This window comes from Phodopus roborovskii, unplaced genomic scaffold, assembly GCF_943737965.1.
Source record: "Phodopus roborovskii unplaced genomic scaffold, PHOROB, whole genome shotgun sequence".
In the NCBI taxonomy this organism is placed as follows: domain Eukaryota; kingdom Metazoa; phylum Chordata; class Mammalia; order Rodentia; family Cricetidae; genus Phodopus; species Phodopus roborovskii.
Genome location: NW_026126629.1, coordinates 11618217 through 11636693, shown reverse-complemented (window position 1 = coordinate 11636693; position 18477 = coordinate 11618217). Strand labels below are relative to the sequence as shown.

The following is an 18477-nucleotide window of genomic DNA, read 5'->3' as shown; positions in this document are numbered from 1 at the left end:
AAGGATTAAAAATTTACTGAGATATATCATTTTATTATTTATATTTTTTTATACACATGTTGTCTACAGTTTTTCCTCAATCCTCTCCTCCCAGTCCCTCCCTGCAACCCCAATATCCATACTCCACAAGAGTGTTAAGCATTGTCATCCCTTTTGTGGTCAAATAAGGCTGTTCCTTTGCTGTTACTTATAGTCTTATTTTATGGTTTGTTGGTTGTTTTTCAATATTTATTGGTTGTAGCCATGGTGTACCTTCCCACCAATTTGTTTTTTTCTTAAGAAATTCTGTGATGCTAAATTCTGTATGTTACTTGTATATATAAGTATAAAGTTGGTAAGTATTTTATTATAGAAACTCTGTCTGCCATTTTACCACTAAAGCACTTGAGAGCTATTTGCATTGGAGTGTTTTAGATACTCCTTCTATAGAAATCCTGTTATGTTTATTTATATGTAAATAGAATAATTTCCATTGAATAGGGTTTAACTTGTTAAAGGGTAAATGCAGTATGATATGGTACTACCAAACTTTTTTCCAGAATGGTTAGACAAATATACACTTCAACAAGTGTTCTTTAAAAAAATTTGGTTTCCAGTCTACTAGATAGACAGGAATAGCACATTACAATTTTCTATATTGATTCTGTACTCTCTGATCGCTAATTAATATCTGAACTAACTTATTTAACTAATATCCAACTATCATTTTGCTCCATGATACAACTCAAATGATTCTTACTAATATCTCATTTTAATCCTTCTTAAATTTATGATCATTCTTTTTTCTTCTTTTCCTTGTCCAGGATTTGTTTATTTAATTTTTTGAGAATTTCATACAAAAATACTGTATCTACCTCATTTCTATCCCTCTTTTCCCCACTTAAAACCCAATGTCCTATGCCTACTACATTTTCTAAAATTCATGATCTCATTTCCTACAATTATCATTTTACACACACACACACACACACACACACACACACACACTCGGTGATTCTCATATATACATTAGTTTAGAGATGATCGCTTGAGACTTGTCCACCTATCAGGGTGCTCGTCTATGGAGAAGACTGATTGTGCCTCCCCAATCAGTCATTGTATGTCTTCATTTAAGGATGAGTACTATGAGATTCCTCCTACATATATTGGAATATCAACTGATGTCTTATATACTGCTATAATTAACACTATTAATCACTTCTTCCTTTAAGTAAGTCTTTTGAATTATATTTTACACTAATACCTTATTTCCAGCACTTACTATTTTGGAGGGTACATTACATAATTTCCATAAATAATGGTCAAATGGAATTATTATATCTTCTTATTAATTCTATGAGTAAAAGTTCCATGTATTTTAGAGATTTTTTAAATCTTAGTTGTATACTGGTGAAAAGGGAAATAATCTAAACTGATTTAATTATTTTTAAAAAGATGTTAAAAATTTACTATCCTTGAGAGGCTACTGAGAAGTTTTAAAATGTGAGTTGGATCCTGGCAGCCACAGGCAAGAGCCACTATGTCATAAACTGTGCATGACCTACTGCATAAATAGTTCTTTAAAGATTGAGGAGAAATAAGCAAGCTGTGGTTAACTGTGTTGAGTAAGATTTCATAGAACTTTGCATTGAAGATTATAACTTTTTAATATGCTATAAGTGGTTTCAGGACTTTTGTTTTATTTGACTTTGACTTTTTTTCTTTATTTTTCTATTTTGGTTTTGGATGCTAATTCATATTTCTATTAGTAAATCTCCTTGCTCTTTCTTTTTCTTTGCTGTAAACATCACTGTTAGCGCTTCACCCTAAATGGCTGTTTTAACATTACCACTAATGCCTTGTTCATTGGTTTTATATTTCTGACCCAGGTTATGGTGCACTTCAAAGGTAATCATCATCATAATGTCCAATTACTACCTTATGCTAATATGTTTAAGTCATTGATCCACTTCTCCAAACAATCGATCTAAAGTGAGAATAACTTCAGTTGACACTTCAAAATCTATATTCCTCATGTATGAATTCACGTTATCCTCAGCAGACCTGTGAAGAAGGCACTGTTATTATCACAGTCATGTTACTAAGAAGTAAACTAATAGAGAAAGGTTGAACGGACTGTGCTGTCACTGTAACTCATGAACATAGCAATCAAAGGTTTGGCTTTAACTGAAGTTCTTCAGGTTGCTGATAGAGGAGGGATCACATCAGATGAAGCTAATGTGAGAGTCTCATATTGCAGAAAACCATAATCCACTTCACAACATGCCCTGATCCAGACTATATCCCTCAGATTCAGATTTCATTCTCTGTCCCTGAGCAGGGCATCAGTGGGAGGAGCCACTGCTTTCACTGTCACTCAGCATTTGTGGGTTGAGGAAAGGGAAAGATAGGGAAAGCACTACCTGAGTTTAATTATTGCCCATCTGGGTCCCACTGACACCTATGGCTTTTGCCAAAGTTTCATCTGGCCTAATCCATATAGTCATTACAGGTCTGAGTGACTGAGATGGAGGGCAACATGAACAATGTTCCAGTTGCTTCTTTCCTGGATTAAACTGCATAGCAACAGCTGGTGGTCCAATTCAGGCTGCTGAAGTCACGTCTAGCATGTTTTTCTTGAAGAAGGTTTTCAGGGACGTGTATCTTAGAATGCTTCCCATGTGTAAAGTGTATTCTTCTAGTTCTCCCGGTTGGTGTTTGGGGAGGGAAGTCAATAAATACCTAGGCCTATGTATGATTCTTTTTCTCCCTACAACTACACAGATATTTTGAACAAGAAAGAAAACCAAACCAAACACATTCCAAACGATTTAAGATAGCAGGCTCTCAATTGCCCTTAGGGGCTTACAGTTCAAGGTTTTCTTTTCACTATTCCTCCAAAATTTAACTCTTTTCACTTCCAATTCCAAATGCCTGAGCAAGAGGTGATGGTCATTCTGCTAGAAAGTTTGCTGCTATGGTTTCTGTCACAAGGTGGCAGCATTGAGCAAAGTGGTAACCCCTTTCAAAAATCAGCAAGCCAGGCCAAAATGGATGATTTGTTTGCAGAAATCTCAACCTTTTGGAGATGAGTAGGTTAGAATTAGCCCATCTGCTTTACGGGTTATAGATCTAACTAACCCACATATGCTGGAAACAGAGAAGCCAGGGCAGACCTTATGGCCAGCAGCATGTTCTCAGGCAATAGGTTTAAACAGGTGTCTTTTATTGGGAGCTCTCTCTGCTTTTTGACTTCCTGTCGCCTTTGATATTAATCAGTCCATTCTTTTCTTCCTAGACAAGCATCCTTCATTTTGAATTGGATGGCATGGGCTTGGATTCTTGATTTCTATCCTCTCAGAAGGATGTAAGCTTCTTGATGAAAAGGCTTCAAGCTTCGTCTGATTCTGGCATCCAGCACAGTCACACACAAGCACACACGCAGTTCCAGTCCATCTCACCATCTCAGGTTTCTTACCCTGATTTTGTAGGACCATGGGTGCATGTTTATGTCACATGTGCAAGCTAGAGAATTTATTAAACGAAATCACTTTTGCCACAAGGCCACTTGCTGTGCTGCCTACATCGTGAATGAACTAGCAGCATCAGATGGTAAGAATATATGAAATATGCATAAAATGAAAAAGTTGTTCCCTTACCTAACAGCTCACTGTCTTCCCAGTGCTCTGCAAAGGGCTCTCCCCCAATAAAGAAAATAATGTATAAATTTACATTGTGGTTATATAAAAAATATAAAAGGTTTATTAAAGACAAACTACAAAAGCTTACACCTATCAAATGAGCAAATAGAAGTTGACCCAACATCTGAAAAATACCTTGCAATTAAAAGCCAGGAGCTTGCTTATATCCTTGAGCCAAACAGTTTAATGTTTAGGTTCTAATTTCAAAGACACAACACATGAAAAGTTTTCAATCTAGGTACAAATTACACTGGAGCTTCCAGAGACTTGACAGAAAATAAGGATACAACCAATGCATACATGAACCCGGGTGGAAATAGAAAAACATTGAAAATACAAGGAAGAGGAGTACAATTACATATCCTTCAACATTGCTGCCATGGACTCTTCAGTAAATGTAGAGATAGATAGTGGATAACACTGGTGATTTGAAAGTGACCACCACAGAGTCATCTGTAGCAATCTGGAAATACACCCACAGAGCACAGAGGGAGAACACAGAGCTGCTCTGGACTAGAAGGAAAAGGAAAGTGGAATGCTCTGACTGCAAACACCAGCTGAAAAGGTTCTGTTAGCCAGCAGCCACATCTGTTCATGTAATCCCCTTCCTCTGCTCATAGGGTAGAAGTGACTGGAAAGTACTTACATTGAGGTGCACTAGCATTGAAATAGTGTGCTTGTAAATAAGATGAGCTGGGCAGCAAGTACAGGAGGGCTTGTCATAGCAGTGCAGAACAACAACTCTCACTTAGCTGCTGACTAGAATAACCAGGGTAGCTGTGAAATCTTAGAGATCTGGTTTGCTGGGTTTCAGTGTGAACATCTTAATGTTGGATCTGAATGATTCCTCTGTACAACTGATATTGAGGAGATCTCTTTGAAGACCTTGCTAGCCAAAGCCAATCTCATGATGACTCACACTCATAGGATGCTAGAAATTTATTCAGGGTGCAAAATTGCAGCCACACCCCAAACTACTGAGCAAAAACTTTCTTCTGGGTTTGTTCATTTACAGGTTTAATAACCAGGTCATCCCATGTAGCCTAGAATGTCTTCAAACTCACAACTTTTGTCTCTACTTCCCGATTGATGGGATTCAGATGTGCCCCTACATATCACCATGCAGGGCACTTATTTTGACCACCACCTGACTGTGTTCATGGATATGCCAGAGGGGAAAGTACCAACAGAGACCAGGTCGTAGATGTCTACATTGTGCATGTTTCTCTGTGATATTCATACTCCTGCATCCCTGGGCAACTACGTCTGCTTCCATAAACAGCTTATTTTTCTGAAGTACCTCTGTTTTTATTTGCTATGAATATAGCCAGCACATGGTATTTATCAACACAGGCAACAAACAAACAAACAGAAGACAACAATAACAACAACAAAAAACCACATTGCCATTCACTTTCTTCAACATTTAATCTAAGGTAACCTTTAGAAGTGACCTCCAATTCCACCATTACCCAATGAAGAAATTAAGACTCATACAAACCAAAAGCAATATCAAATACCACACCACTAGGAAGCAGAAAAGTCTAGCTTTGAACAGATCTTCATAAATAAATATTGTCCTTTTTGAAAAGCCCTGTCTTCTGAAATATTAACTTACTGTGCTGTTTGGTTTACCATGTCAGAACTTCCCTAGTTTTAAAATGATTTGTTAAATATACATATACACATATTTCAAGCACTAGATGTGTTATCCTCGATGAAACAGACCATTGGAACAGTATGGCTACTGCCATTCTTTAACAAGTGCTGCATCCATGGCTTTGAATGTCATCAAGAATCCTTGCTACCAACTTGAACAAACTGCCCTAGCTTGTGATACATGAGAACAGTGTTGTAACACAGGCTTGCAGAAACAATGGCTTGTGACTTTACTGCATGTGAGAAGGTCATGGGATCAGTCCCTGCTGCCGGAGCCCAGGCTGAGCACTAAGGTTCTGTCCCTCACAGTGGCTCCAGTGTACACAGTGGGTTTCATTCCAAAGAAAAGAAAATGGGCAACACCTGAAGCCTTCAAAGTGTTGAATCTCAGGTCTCATCACAGAAGCAGTATCTCTGGGTGTGCATTTGAACTGAATCCTCATATAGATGCTACATCTTTTTGAATGTTTCCCAAGCCGTTGTTAAAATCTGGGTCTTAATCAAAACCTTCAGAGGAAGAAGACCTTGAGCTTTGAGGTATTCAACCATGGCCTGTGGCCAATGTTGTAAAAGAAATATGTTCTTCATATCAACTCCTACATATTTGTGAATGTTTGTCTGTATGCATAGGTATCTGTAGTGTAGCAATTTCCTAAGAGATTCAAACAGTCCGTCCTGCAAGGAAACTCTTTAAGAGAGAAGATAAACAGCTCAACACAGCTTCAGGAAATTACTGAAACTGACTAGATTCATTACCACCCCCATTCCCATCAACTCCAGTAAGTAATAAAGACTGCTGAGGTTCCCTGTCAGACAAGCTGAGCTGCGAAGAAATCTCTGGGATCAGAACAGCTGCCTTGAAGAAGCAAAAACCACCCAGGCTACCCTGGAAGAGGTTTTGACAAACTGAGTCCCTTGAACAGGGCACCCTCTAGTTTGTTGAGCTGTCTGAAGGCTGTGAAGTGTATGCCAAGTTCCAAGCTTTGGTGAGCTTTCCCCAGTACAAGGATGGGTTTTGGTGATGCAGCTGTCTTTGAGACATTTTTGCTCCTGTAAATAATCCTATGTTTTCCTATAACTACCCCAATAAAACTCATTGGTTCTCCAAATTGGACGTTGATAGTATCCATACTTGGGTCTGTGGCGGACTTCCTCTCTGGGGTGAGTAAACATGTGGTATGTGTCCCCCCCAGGAAAAGTCTAATCACACAACAGCACCACTTGTATGCCTTGTATCTGGAGGGCAAAGAGGGCATTGAACCCAAGAGCTAGAATTACAGGTGCTTGAGAGCCACCTAGTGTAGGTACTGGGATCCAAACCAGTGTCATCTGCAAGGGGAGCAAGTGTCCACAAGCCACTGTCCATCTCTCAAGCCCTTTTGGTGAGTTTTACAATGAAGTAAGTTTGACAAAATGCCCAATCCAGAACTTTAGGATCATGCAAACCCAACCCTGCCGGCCAGTCCTGCTACCTGATGATCAGTATCATTGATGCAGCCCTTTCCTGAGGAGGCTTCCTTCTTTCTTGTGGCCAATGAGACACTGCAATTCTTTGCACGTTTAAGAGAAGCATTGGATAAGTAATCTTGTAACATTGTAGACAGAGCCTAAACTTGTGCTTAACACTGAATAAGGATAAACTAGAAGATAGTTATTACTGTCTTATCACCTGTTTGAACCCTCAGTTTTTAATCTCTAAAAATGAAGGATGATAGGTGTTTGCAAATTTTAAAACTTTACATACATGGTTGTTTTGCCAGCATGTATGCCTGTGAGCCACATGGACATCTGGTACTCACGGAGACAGAGAAAGAAACCAGAATCCCTGCAACTGGAGTTGCAAATGGTTTTGAGCTGCCACATGGGTGTTAGAAGTTGAACTCTAGTCCTCTGGAAGAGCAATTGGGTCTCTTAACCACTGAACCATCTCTCTACCCTGAAAGAATTTTATTTCATTCATTTAAATTATCCTTACTCAGTAGATGATAGGTCTCAGTATCAGAGAAGAAGCCAGAGAACCGTGAGAGCATCAGGTGGGTGAATGGGAATACTATGCAGAAATGGGACTTGTACTCACAAATGGATCATTTTATACATCCAGATAATGTTTTGCTTAGCCCGTGGGGGAAGAGATCAAAGCTGCTATTTAATATCATTAAAATAATCATTATTTCTTTCACATATGCTAACCCAGGCAGAATAGAAAGAGCTTTGAGTGCACTGCAAATAAAACCTTGTCAAAGAGAGTAAGGCGTGCATGCATGTGACTCTCATTGTGTCTCTAAATTAGCCCAGAAGAACACCCCAAATGGTGGCAACACTGTGACCTTATTTAAAGTCTAAGCTTTATCAGCTCATCCTTGCTGACAATTCTTTCCAAGCTGGTGCTTTCTTACTCCTCTTTGTCTATTATTAGCTTCTATTTTATAACTGCCGGAGAAAGCCTTCCTCCAGCAGCGGAGATACCCACTGGCACACAAGCATTGCTCTCCCAAGCCTGAGAGCTGAACACTCAGAGTTTCTAATTGATTCTCTGCCCTTCAGGAGCATGGGGTCATCGAGATCAACCTGCTGTCAGAGGACCCCATGCAGACCAGGCTTAGGGCATGCTCACCTCTGGACATCGTCTTTGTTCTCCACAGCCTCATCTCCAAGCATGCCTCTGCCCTAAAGCCTGGGGTTTATTTATTTAATGAAGCCTCCCACTGAAATAATAACTCCTTCCACTGCATTTTAGTATTTGTTGAAGAGAGACAGCAGTCTTTGCGAAGCTAGAAAACCATTCCATTGTCTGTATCTCATGGGCTTCTTTCCTGGTTTCTACTGTTGCTATGCATGCCAAAATGTGGCTTTCCTGACTTTGAACCTGTGTTATTCTCACAGCAGGCTGTAACAGGTAACAGGAAAGAAATGTTCTTTAGTTGGGAAAATATAGTACATTTTTATTTGAATATGTCATTAATTCCTAAAATAGTATTATTCAATGATGATTAAAGATAATGATAAATATACCCTTGAATGAATCTGTTCAACTCCTTACTAAGTAAAACAAACCATGGAAAAAATAATATTTCTTATAACTATAATGCCAAGTGATTAATATTCAAAGAAAGTAAATGTATTATACTAGGAAATGATTTTTACAAATGTCTCACATGTTCAAGTGAAGGCTTTATGTTAATGTTGGATGAATAAAAATATTCTTGATTTTATAATTTAATCAGCGTGACAGTCAGAAAAAATGAGACTTGATTCTATCCTACACATTCAAAATAGAAATAGTTTGAGCAACTATAATGTGTGATACTGCCCTGCTTCATTCAGTCTCTGAGACTTACCTGGATGTGAAAAAAATATTTCAGAAAAGCAGTGACTAGTTCTATGAAGAACTTATTATAAACAGTGCTTGTTTTAATTTGCATCTAAATAATTTGACTTTTCGTCCCTCCCACAATTTGAAGGAAATCTTCTCCAATAACTGCTCAATAATCCATGTCCTTGTTGGCAAGCAAGAGCAGACTTCAAAATGAAAAGAGAAGGAGCTTATCTTGCCAAATGCAAATTCCCCTGTTACCCCATCTTGGAAACTCCCTGGGCTCTGATGAGCATCAATATCTGATAACTTATATCTGCATCACAGAACCCTTCACACAAAATTGAACTAGAAAAGGCCCATCCAGATCCCTGCTTTATGAATTCTTTTCTGAGAACATTTATTAATATTTTCCTGCCATTCTTTTTTGAGCCTGGAACATTGCATAGGCTTAAGAGGCAATGGCAAAGAGATGGAAAGAGTGTATAAAATAACCATGGATATCTTTTGGGTGGTTGGGGAGGGGTGAAGAAAAACACAGAGGATGATTACATGTTATATCTGGTACTACCTACAGGTAGGTGTGTGTGTGTGTGTGTGTGTGTGTGTGTATGAGTATACATGTGTCTGGGTATGCACAAAGATATTTTCCTACAATTTAAATTTTATGTTTTTTGGTCTGCCTATCTTTTAATCATCTCAAGTTTCCATGCTTTTTTCTGCAGATATTTTCAATGAAATAACTTATTTAATTGACCACTCTGGAAAGGATCTCCCTGCTGTTCTGAGCCCAGGCTTTGCTATCCACGGATGGTGACAATTTGTCCAGCATCTCTGCTAACATCATACTGTGTTGATGACCCTGGTTCTTAAACTCACCAGGTATATACAGAAGGTTCCTGTTTGTCAAGTTTTTTTTTACAAAACTTCAGTGCTTTGCATAACAGTGCGTGAATCATAAGGGTGCCCACAGGGCTGATTCTGCTTGACTCCCTATCCATTTCAGTTTCATTTGCATTGGAATTATTGTGCGTTTTGATTAACATAGCATGCTATTCATTTTCACTTAGTTTCGATGTTAGCAAAGCTACTTGTTATATATGAAAAGTTGGAAAGTTAAGTAGTACACATAGTTGTGTGTCTATAACCCTAGCACAGGCACAGGGTAGGTGGTGGCAAGAGTTAATTGTAAATTTGAAGTCAGGCAGGCTACATAGTGGGACCATGTTTTCAGAAAACATACAATAAAGTAAGTTTGGGGTCTTGGAAAACTATATATGGCTACTCAGGATCTATTATGTTGAAGGATTGGTGGATGTGCTTTAAAGATAGTCAGAGTTAGACATTTCCTTTTCAAAAAGTTAAATTTGGAGTTTCCTAGGTCAGAATGATTTCAGAGAAGAGGGGTAAGTGGAGAGGCTAAGCTTGAAGCAGTGCAGTTAGTACCTGCCTGTTGGGTAAAAAGAACTGATACTTTGGTGTACAGATTTTAAAATGCTAACATTGTCTTTGTATTATCCTTAACATATGTAAAGTGCTGCTTAGATCGATGTGAGTTCAAAAGAAAGCATGCACAGGAGTGTAGAGCTTCAGACCATACTGTGGTAAAGGTTAAACCAAGAGGTCTTCCACTGTCACGGGAGAAAAGCAGAGAAGGACTTTACAAACTCTCTCATTGCCCTACAAGAGAACTCGGGACATGCCAGACATCATTATCTGAGCAGTCTTTAAATACCTGCCTGAGGATCCTACACTGCAGGTCCTCCGGTGCTACAGTCAATGTTTACAGATGTATACGCAGGCTATTGGTAGATAAAATGCTTAAAGGAACTCCTCATATTTAAAAAACAGAGAACTGTACTTTACTTAGGATATACATCACTACATGATTCTGTCTTAGTACAGGGAGATCTTCTAGCATATTGTAGCCCAACTAAGAGTCAGCACCCCCCCCCCCCAGGGAAAAGTAGTTGCCTGTCAATGCTTGTGATTGGGTATTATGGAAAATGGGCCTGCAGGATCTCATGCTGAGCAGACCACACAGGAGGTGGAAAAAGAGAACTGTTCAGCTTAAGGCTTCATATTGTTTTTTAGTTTGTGCAAGAACCATGGAAAGGGAGAATTCAATACCCTTCCCAAGGAGTTGCCTCCCATTTCTCCATTCTTCCATATCTGCTCTTTGAATAACTATGGTGCTTGATTGGAAAGAGACTCTGAAACACTATCAGTCATTATCCTTCTTGGAAATGACAGACAGGTGTCAGGTTTCTTTAAATCTGACTGTAGAACTTAAGGTGAGATGTAGGAATAAAGTTATTTGTGTACACAGGTTCTAAGTATCAACAAAATTGACAAGAGACAAGTCCAATGCTGTACAAACTTTGCCAAGCAAAATGGATGACAGAGTGTACAGCTTACTCTTAATATATCATACGTAACTTTCAACTTACGATGCTCATTCTATGCTAGTCTTACAATGCTCCCATAACATGGGAACATTTCCCCCTCTTAACAGATAATAAAACCTAGTCACAGAGAAGATGTATAATTTGTCAGTCTATAAGTTAGAGACAGACACTGACTTCAACCAGTCAGTCCTTATGAGACTCATTAAGACAGCAAGGAGACATTGTTGTAAAAATCAGGGAGGGAGGGAGGGAAAGGGAACTGGGATGGACATGTAAAATAAAGAAAATAAATAAATAAATAAAAATTTAAAAAGTCAGCAAAGAAAGAGGAATCCATATTTTTATTACCGTTACTAAAGTGGAATAATTTTAAAATATTCATTTTATATATAATTATGTATATGTGTATGAATATGAGTGTGAATGAGTGCGGTACCTTCAAAGGCCAGAGGTCAGAGGCTTCAGATATACCTGCAACTGAAGATTTATGTGGTTGTCACTCACCTGATGTGGGTGCTGATAACTGAACTCAGGTCCTCTGTAGGAGCAGTACCTGTTCTCAACCAATCATCTAACAAAAAATTTCTTTAAAATCACTATTGAACTATAGAGCTCTGTAAATCCATCAGGTTGCTCTAAGGGAAATTAAGTAAGTCATGGGATAGGTAAATTCCAGGCTCTATCATCTGGAACAGCACTGCATTGATTTTAAGAGTGTTTTAATTAACAGGACTATCACAAGATGTTAGAGACAGACCAAAAATCAATTAGATAATTTTAGATACCACATAGCAACAATGTATTGCATTTTTGTTGTATTTTACATTTTCCAATCTATAGTCACATATATGATCCTCCAAAGACACTGCAAGCAGCTGCCATGTCCATCCACATTTCGCAGCTGACAAATGAGTCAGCACAGTCTCACATAAGTGAAGAGAAACTGATAGGGTTGGTGGAGGCTTGGTATATATCTAAAGACTAATTTTTGACCTCAAAATGCAAGATAACTAAGAGCAACTTATCCAAAGCAATGTAATAACTGCTGGTGGTCTGACGTGGTCCATGAACTGGATCTCACCTGTTTGTATGCAGCATTGAAATACCGAGCATTCCAAATATTTTCCCTTCTCTTTCTTCTGCAGGGCTTCAGATATTAGCTTTGCCATCCGGGATTTGAGTGAATGAGTATACGTGTGTGTGTGTGTGTGTGTGTGTGTGTGTGTGTGTGTGTGTGTGACAAGGCTGGGTGTACATGAATGCCTCATCTTTGGTTTTCCTTTCTTTTACTCACAAGGAAAACAGTCAATAGCATGTTTGCAGAAGGCTGGTGATATCTGTGCAATTTCACTACATGCACACATGTGCACACACACAAACACTGATATAGAACTATCAAGCATCTCACTTCTCTATCATGCTTTTAATTTTAATTGCTTTATCAGACTTTTGGGTATGTATTAATCATCAGTTATTAAACATTGGACTGTTGAACATGCCACCCAGCCAGTAGAAAGTTGTATGAAACTTTAGCCTTAGCCTCTTCCCTTTGAGTGCTTAGATTGATTTCCTATCCCATAAACTGTAACTCACACTGGGAAACATTTTTTTTTTAAAACACAGATTCATGTCAAAATTTGATGCAACAGAAAAATCAAATAATAATGACACTTAAAAGTGCAAGATTTGTTTCAGCTGTACATGACAATTAAGTCAGAAAACATTAAAATAAGCTCAGATCTCAGAACAGTAACAACATTCTATGTTAATTTGTTCCTTCTTAGATGTACTTCTCCTGTCTTTTGTACATTTAAGTAAGTATCTGAACACACCAAATGGAGTCAATACAAAGAAGTAAGGCTACAAGAAGCAACAAACTTCATGGATGTCCTGGAGTTATAATATCACATGTGTTGGGTTTTGTTTGATTTCTGAGTTAATGAGCTTATCTTGATAAACACTATCCACAAAGAAGAATTTATTGCATCTCGGCTCATTTCTTCCTGTCAAGAGAAATTAGTAGGTCACCTCTTATTAGCATGGCTATTACAAACACACACACACACACACACACACACACACACACACACACACACACAAACACACACAAACACACACATTTTAAGTGGACCATGACAATCCTTCCCATGAGCGATTCTTGGAAGAACTTGAAAGTTATTGTAAGGTTCTTCACCTTGTTATTAATGTGGTTCTGCAATGGCTGCATGGCTGAATTTATAGGCATGTCAGACTCCAGCCTCCCTTGTCAATACCTTCCAGGGATGTGTGCCAGATCCCCATTTTCAATATGACTTTCTTCAACCACAGGGAATCATTCTCCACTGCTCTCAGAGTACTTACTGGAAAACCATTTGATAAAGAGGACCCTTGCTAGCCTGAAGAGCTAATGGACCTACAAAGTGACAGAGCACAGACCTCACAGGCTAGGCCTGTAATTTTCGATATTAGAGCACAGAGATATTGTTGTACTTCCCAATCAATTCCCTTCAACATGGGCGCTTTGATTTCAAAACCTCCTCAGGAAGAATAGGACGTAACAGTGTGGAGCAGGATCATGGGCTCCCTGCCTCAACCCAGCTGCTGCCTTCCCTCTCCAACCCCACCCAGCACCACACTTTATTGCTGTGCCTGCTTTGTCAGTCCAACAATCCTTCAATGTCGCTTGGAGAAGGAGCTTGTGGTGAATCAATTTCTTCTCTTTCTATAAGTTCCATATTTCAAATGATTCAGTCATCTTCAAGTTAATAGATTTCCAAAATGATCATGCTGGGTCAAATCCAGGCCAAATGAGATTGTTTCCAAAGTTTGAAATATCTATGCCCTCCTACCACCACAGAGAATACTGGAGAAACATTTAACTACCTTCAATTCAGAAGAGCCACACAGCCTTTGGAAGCAAAACTGGTCTTTGAACATATTAGGCCCATCCAGTTGCCTAACAGTCTTCATGGCAATGGCTATTTCCTTCCCACAAAAATGAGGTTTATACACAGTGTTTCCTGTGTTTCCTTCACCTCTCATCTCCATTTCTTTTAAGATATGTCTTTGTTACTAAATCCACTTTTTATACTCTCAGAATCTGACATAAAGCCTACCAGTAAATTATTAATAAAAAGAACAGGGCACATTCAAAGAGATCTGATGCTGGTTTAATCTGAAAGTTTTGTTCTCAGTCTAGTGATAGTGACATATAATGACACTGACTTAGCAGAGACAGGGAAACTCTCTATATCTCTCAATAAGAAGACCAGAATCAGGAATCAAGTATCTTAGGCCAAGTGTTACATGAAATACATATATGTAATATACAGAGGCTTTACAAAACATGTAAAGAAGATAATAATTACAAACCTTTCCCTGCCTATGTTTTTAGCTCCTTTTGGGAATAAACAAACTATAGTATACTCACCTTTATCCTATGTTGTAGTTTTCACATGCATGAAAAAATGAACACTCCAATTCTTTTACAGAATGGATAGCCACCCTCTACATGCACAGAGTCTTTCCAACATATAGATATATTTAAAATCAGAACATACTATTTTCTTTCTCTTTGCAATTGGAAATAAAACCTTGGTGAACATTTCTAAATATAACATATTGATAACATACATTTCTGTAGACTATGTTCTGAGAAATAGTGACTTTTGAATGCACAGAAACACATTTTACAAGATGTTTAACAATGTGTATGCCATTGGGAATTGGGAAACTTTTAAGAATATGCATAAACTGAAAATTTATTTTTAACATCCCTAAAGATAGGTTCAGATAAAAATCAAATAATGAATCCTGCTCCCCCTTCAGGAAAAGAAAAAAGAAAACAAAGAAAAATAAAGAAAATTATATCTCTGGAGAGGTCAGGTCCAGTACCTCCTGTGTCTACCTGAATTCCTCTTAGAGGAAATCATATAACCTGTCTCTCCACTCTTCTGCTATAATTTGTTTTAAACTCAATCTCAGGATACTGTGACTGTGTAACATCTCTTATGTGTTAAGATTTTGTAATATTAGTTGATCAGTTTTCTCGTTTAGTTTTGCTTTTGGTGTACTTTTCAGAAAAAGAAAAACAAACAATGATATTTCAGATATTCAGATCCAAAGCAATATTATGTTCAGTTTTTTCTTCCATTATTTAATTTTTGTTCAAAATGTCCTTATAGTGTCTGACTTAAATGAATATGTAAGCTTATATATTTTCTTTAGGCTTCCTTTACTTATTTATTACATAATCTTTTGTCATCAATGAGCTTAACTTTTTATGTATGAAGTAAGAAAAGAATATATGCTTTGGGCTTGATTTGCCTGAGAACCATTTATTGAGCAATCTGTCCCTCATGATTATAATACTGACCTTTTCTCATTCTTTATCAAACACATTTTTTGTTTGGTGTAGTTTTGTTCTTGTTTACTTTTTGAGACAGTTTCACTGTGTAGCTTTGAATGGCCTAAAGGTGACTTTGCAGACCAGGCTGGCCTAGAACTCACAGAGATCCTTCTGCTTTTTTACTTCAGAGTGCTGGTGTTATTGGAATGTGTCTCTGCACCAGGCTTTCAATGGACATTTTTGTATTGTTTGATGAAGTATCCTTTGACTGTCTACTGGATGCTTTGTTACTAATACTCTGTTAACAATGAAAGTAATCTATGTCAGAGCAAAGTTGTTTCTGATGACATGGAACAATAGATGTAGTTTGTTACAACATTGCAACTTTAAAAAAGGAAGTCAAGAAAAACATCATCATAATTGATCTCAAACTTTGATTTACAGTATTTTGTAACTGAAATTCATACTAGTGAGTAAATACATATACATGCCTTTATATTGCTACTAAATGGGAACTTATTTTACTCTGAACATTTTCCAGTAACTAATACATCCTAAAGCTGCCACCAGTGTCATGTCAGTCACTACTTTTGCAAGCACATCACAAAGTGTGGTGCCATTTAATTCTTAAACTCATTTCTGTATGTATTTATTCAACAGTATCTTGGTAATAGATGCCCAATAAACATTTACCAAATGGGGGAAGAGTGAATGAAACACACTACTTAAGTGGAGTGCTACACAAATGGCATAGTATTAATAGCTGCCTCAGAAAGTTTAAGAATGGCTGACACAGGAACAAATGTGTGCCTTTTATTCACAGCAAATCTTGAGAGATGAATAGCAGCCAAGTGTGATGTGTGATATTCACAGCAAGTCATGGGAGATGAATAGTAGGCACATGTGCTGTGTGGCTTATTCTTACTAGTAAGAGATTTATAGGTTAGGTGTCTATGAACATACTTGAGTTCTAGTTCTACATATGCCAGGTCTTTTGTCATGATTAGTTATGTTGTCACTCTATGTTAAATAGAATCTGAACTAAAATATGCAAGAAATATGAAGACAGAAGACCCAAGCATTACACATCCTTCTAGTTAAGCCACTGGTACATCTCCAATCATGTGAGATACAAAATTTAGAGATGCATATATATGAACAAAGATTCCCTGTCTGAACATGAGACCTATGGGCTAAACAGGGTTTCAATAAATTCCTGTGGTGAACTATTAATTTTCAGTGTCTCAGAGTGTGAGTGTGCTTGGGGAAAAATTCTTTACTAAGGATCATGTTTGCCTATTTGTTTGTTTGTTGTTTTGCTGCTAACCTTAGGAGAAAACTTCCCAGGGCTTAAGTTTGTACGGCAAGCAATCTACATTGTTTTCCAAATGAGAATATAGTTAGCAGGAAGTCACAGGGTGAAATGTAATCTGTTATGACTGGTATCCATATAAGAGGGAGATATATGGAAACACAGTAAGAAGACAGAGAGAGAAGATGTATCACACAATGACAAGGGGCCTCAAAAGCAACCAACCACAATGTCATCTTGATCACTGGCCTCTAATCTGCCTAACTGGGAGACATCAGATTTCAGTTGTTAAACTATGTGGTCTGTCATTCTTGGCCTTAGATGTCCTGGAAAATTAATACCATACAGAATTATGGGATGAAGTAACGGACAGTAGAGACAGGAAAGATATGAAAAAATGGGGAACAAAACTGAAGAAAAACTTAGGAATAGGAAAAGGTGCTGGAGAGTGAAAAGGGTAGAACCTACACAGAAGACTTGACTTGGTAGTTGATGAATGCATTCATATTAAAATGCAACAATGAGCCCCAATAATTTGTACAATTAATATGTCTAAAATAAAAAAAATTAAAAGAAAGACTAATATACTCACAAACTTAAGGAATTAGCGAGGCCATATGTTTGAAAAGGCTTTGAATCATTCTGTCCTTTTTCTGTATGTTCAGTTTTAGAACAGATGACTCATACTGGCACACATTGGTTCAGTTAGATCTGATCCATCTTTGTGGTAAAACACCATCAAAGAAAGTTGCCTTCTTGGCTGATTCTTCTAATTCATCTCTCCTTCGGTGGAGGAGGAGGTCAGCTTTAATAGACTGTCTGATGCCTAACCTTCTTTTGTATTGCTTTAGGTAAGTGGGACTAAGTAACTTGTAAAATAAGGAAATGAGTTTGGGTTATTATTCTGGGGACACAGACAAGATGGTGCCAGTGTCCCAGTGATATTGTACCACACTGTGGTAGAGAAACAAAGAAGGAACTAGTCATGGATATAAGGGTGCACATATAACCCTTATTAAGAGACAGGGAGAAAGCAGGGCAAATGTTACTCATAACAGTATGCTCCTTAGGAGACATGTCCTCTCTTACTGAATTTGACACTCTTGGGAGGTAATGTTAATTTATTCATAAGGGGACAGCTATGACCTAATTATCTTCCACTAGTTCCTGACTCTTCAAAGTGATCATCTCATTATCAGTGTACTGAGGTTTATGTTCCCAGCATATGAACAAACCATGCCACCAATTCTACCACGAATTTTCAGACCATGACCTAATCCTGTAAACTAAGGTAACTTTAACCTTTGGCTGAGTGACTAAATGACTAAAAGACCTTGGATATACACCAGGCTCTAAAAAGAAACTTCTAGGGATTCAGTTCACTTAAATGCCACTTGCCAGCATTCTCAGGGCATAACAAACACAGGAGAAGTATGGAATGGAGACATCCATACTTCCTCTCAGTTTCCACTCAGGTTTGTAGACAGTAGAAATGAAATGAAAACCCTTTAATTGTGGAAAAGTCAGAAGATAAAGAAGGGGGTATGTAACTGAAAGGGCTAAACCCCATTAAAGTTCCATGTCCTAGGTAAAGGAATATTGCCTACTCTTTGCCCTAACACAGGACAGAGAACTCCTACTCCCCCCCCCCACACACACACACACTGTCCTCAACAGCCACACATCCTTTTCATGGACTCAGGGTTGTTCATGAACCAAGTCTGATTTGCTGTCATATTCTGATTCCACATCTAAAA

The 18477-nt window shown here is 38.0% G+C and overlaps 1 protein-coding gene across 9 annotated transcripts in view; it reads right to left on the bottom strand.

Moving 5' to 3' along the window:
- The window catches only part of Nrg3 (neuregulin 3), a 970742-nt gene that overhangs the window by 531117 nt on the left and 421148 nt on the right, over nucleotides 1-18477 (bottom strand). The window lies entirely within an intron of this gene.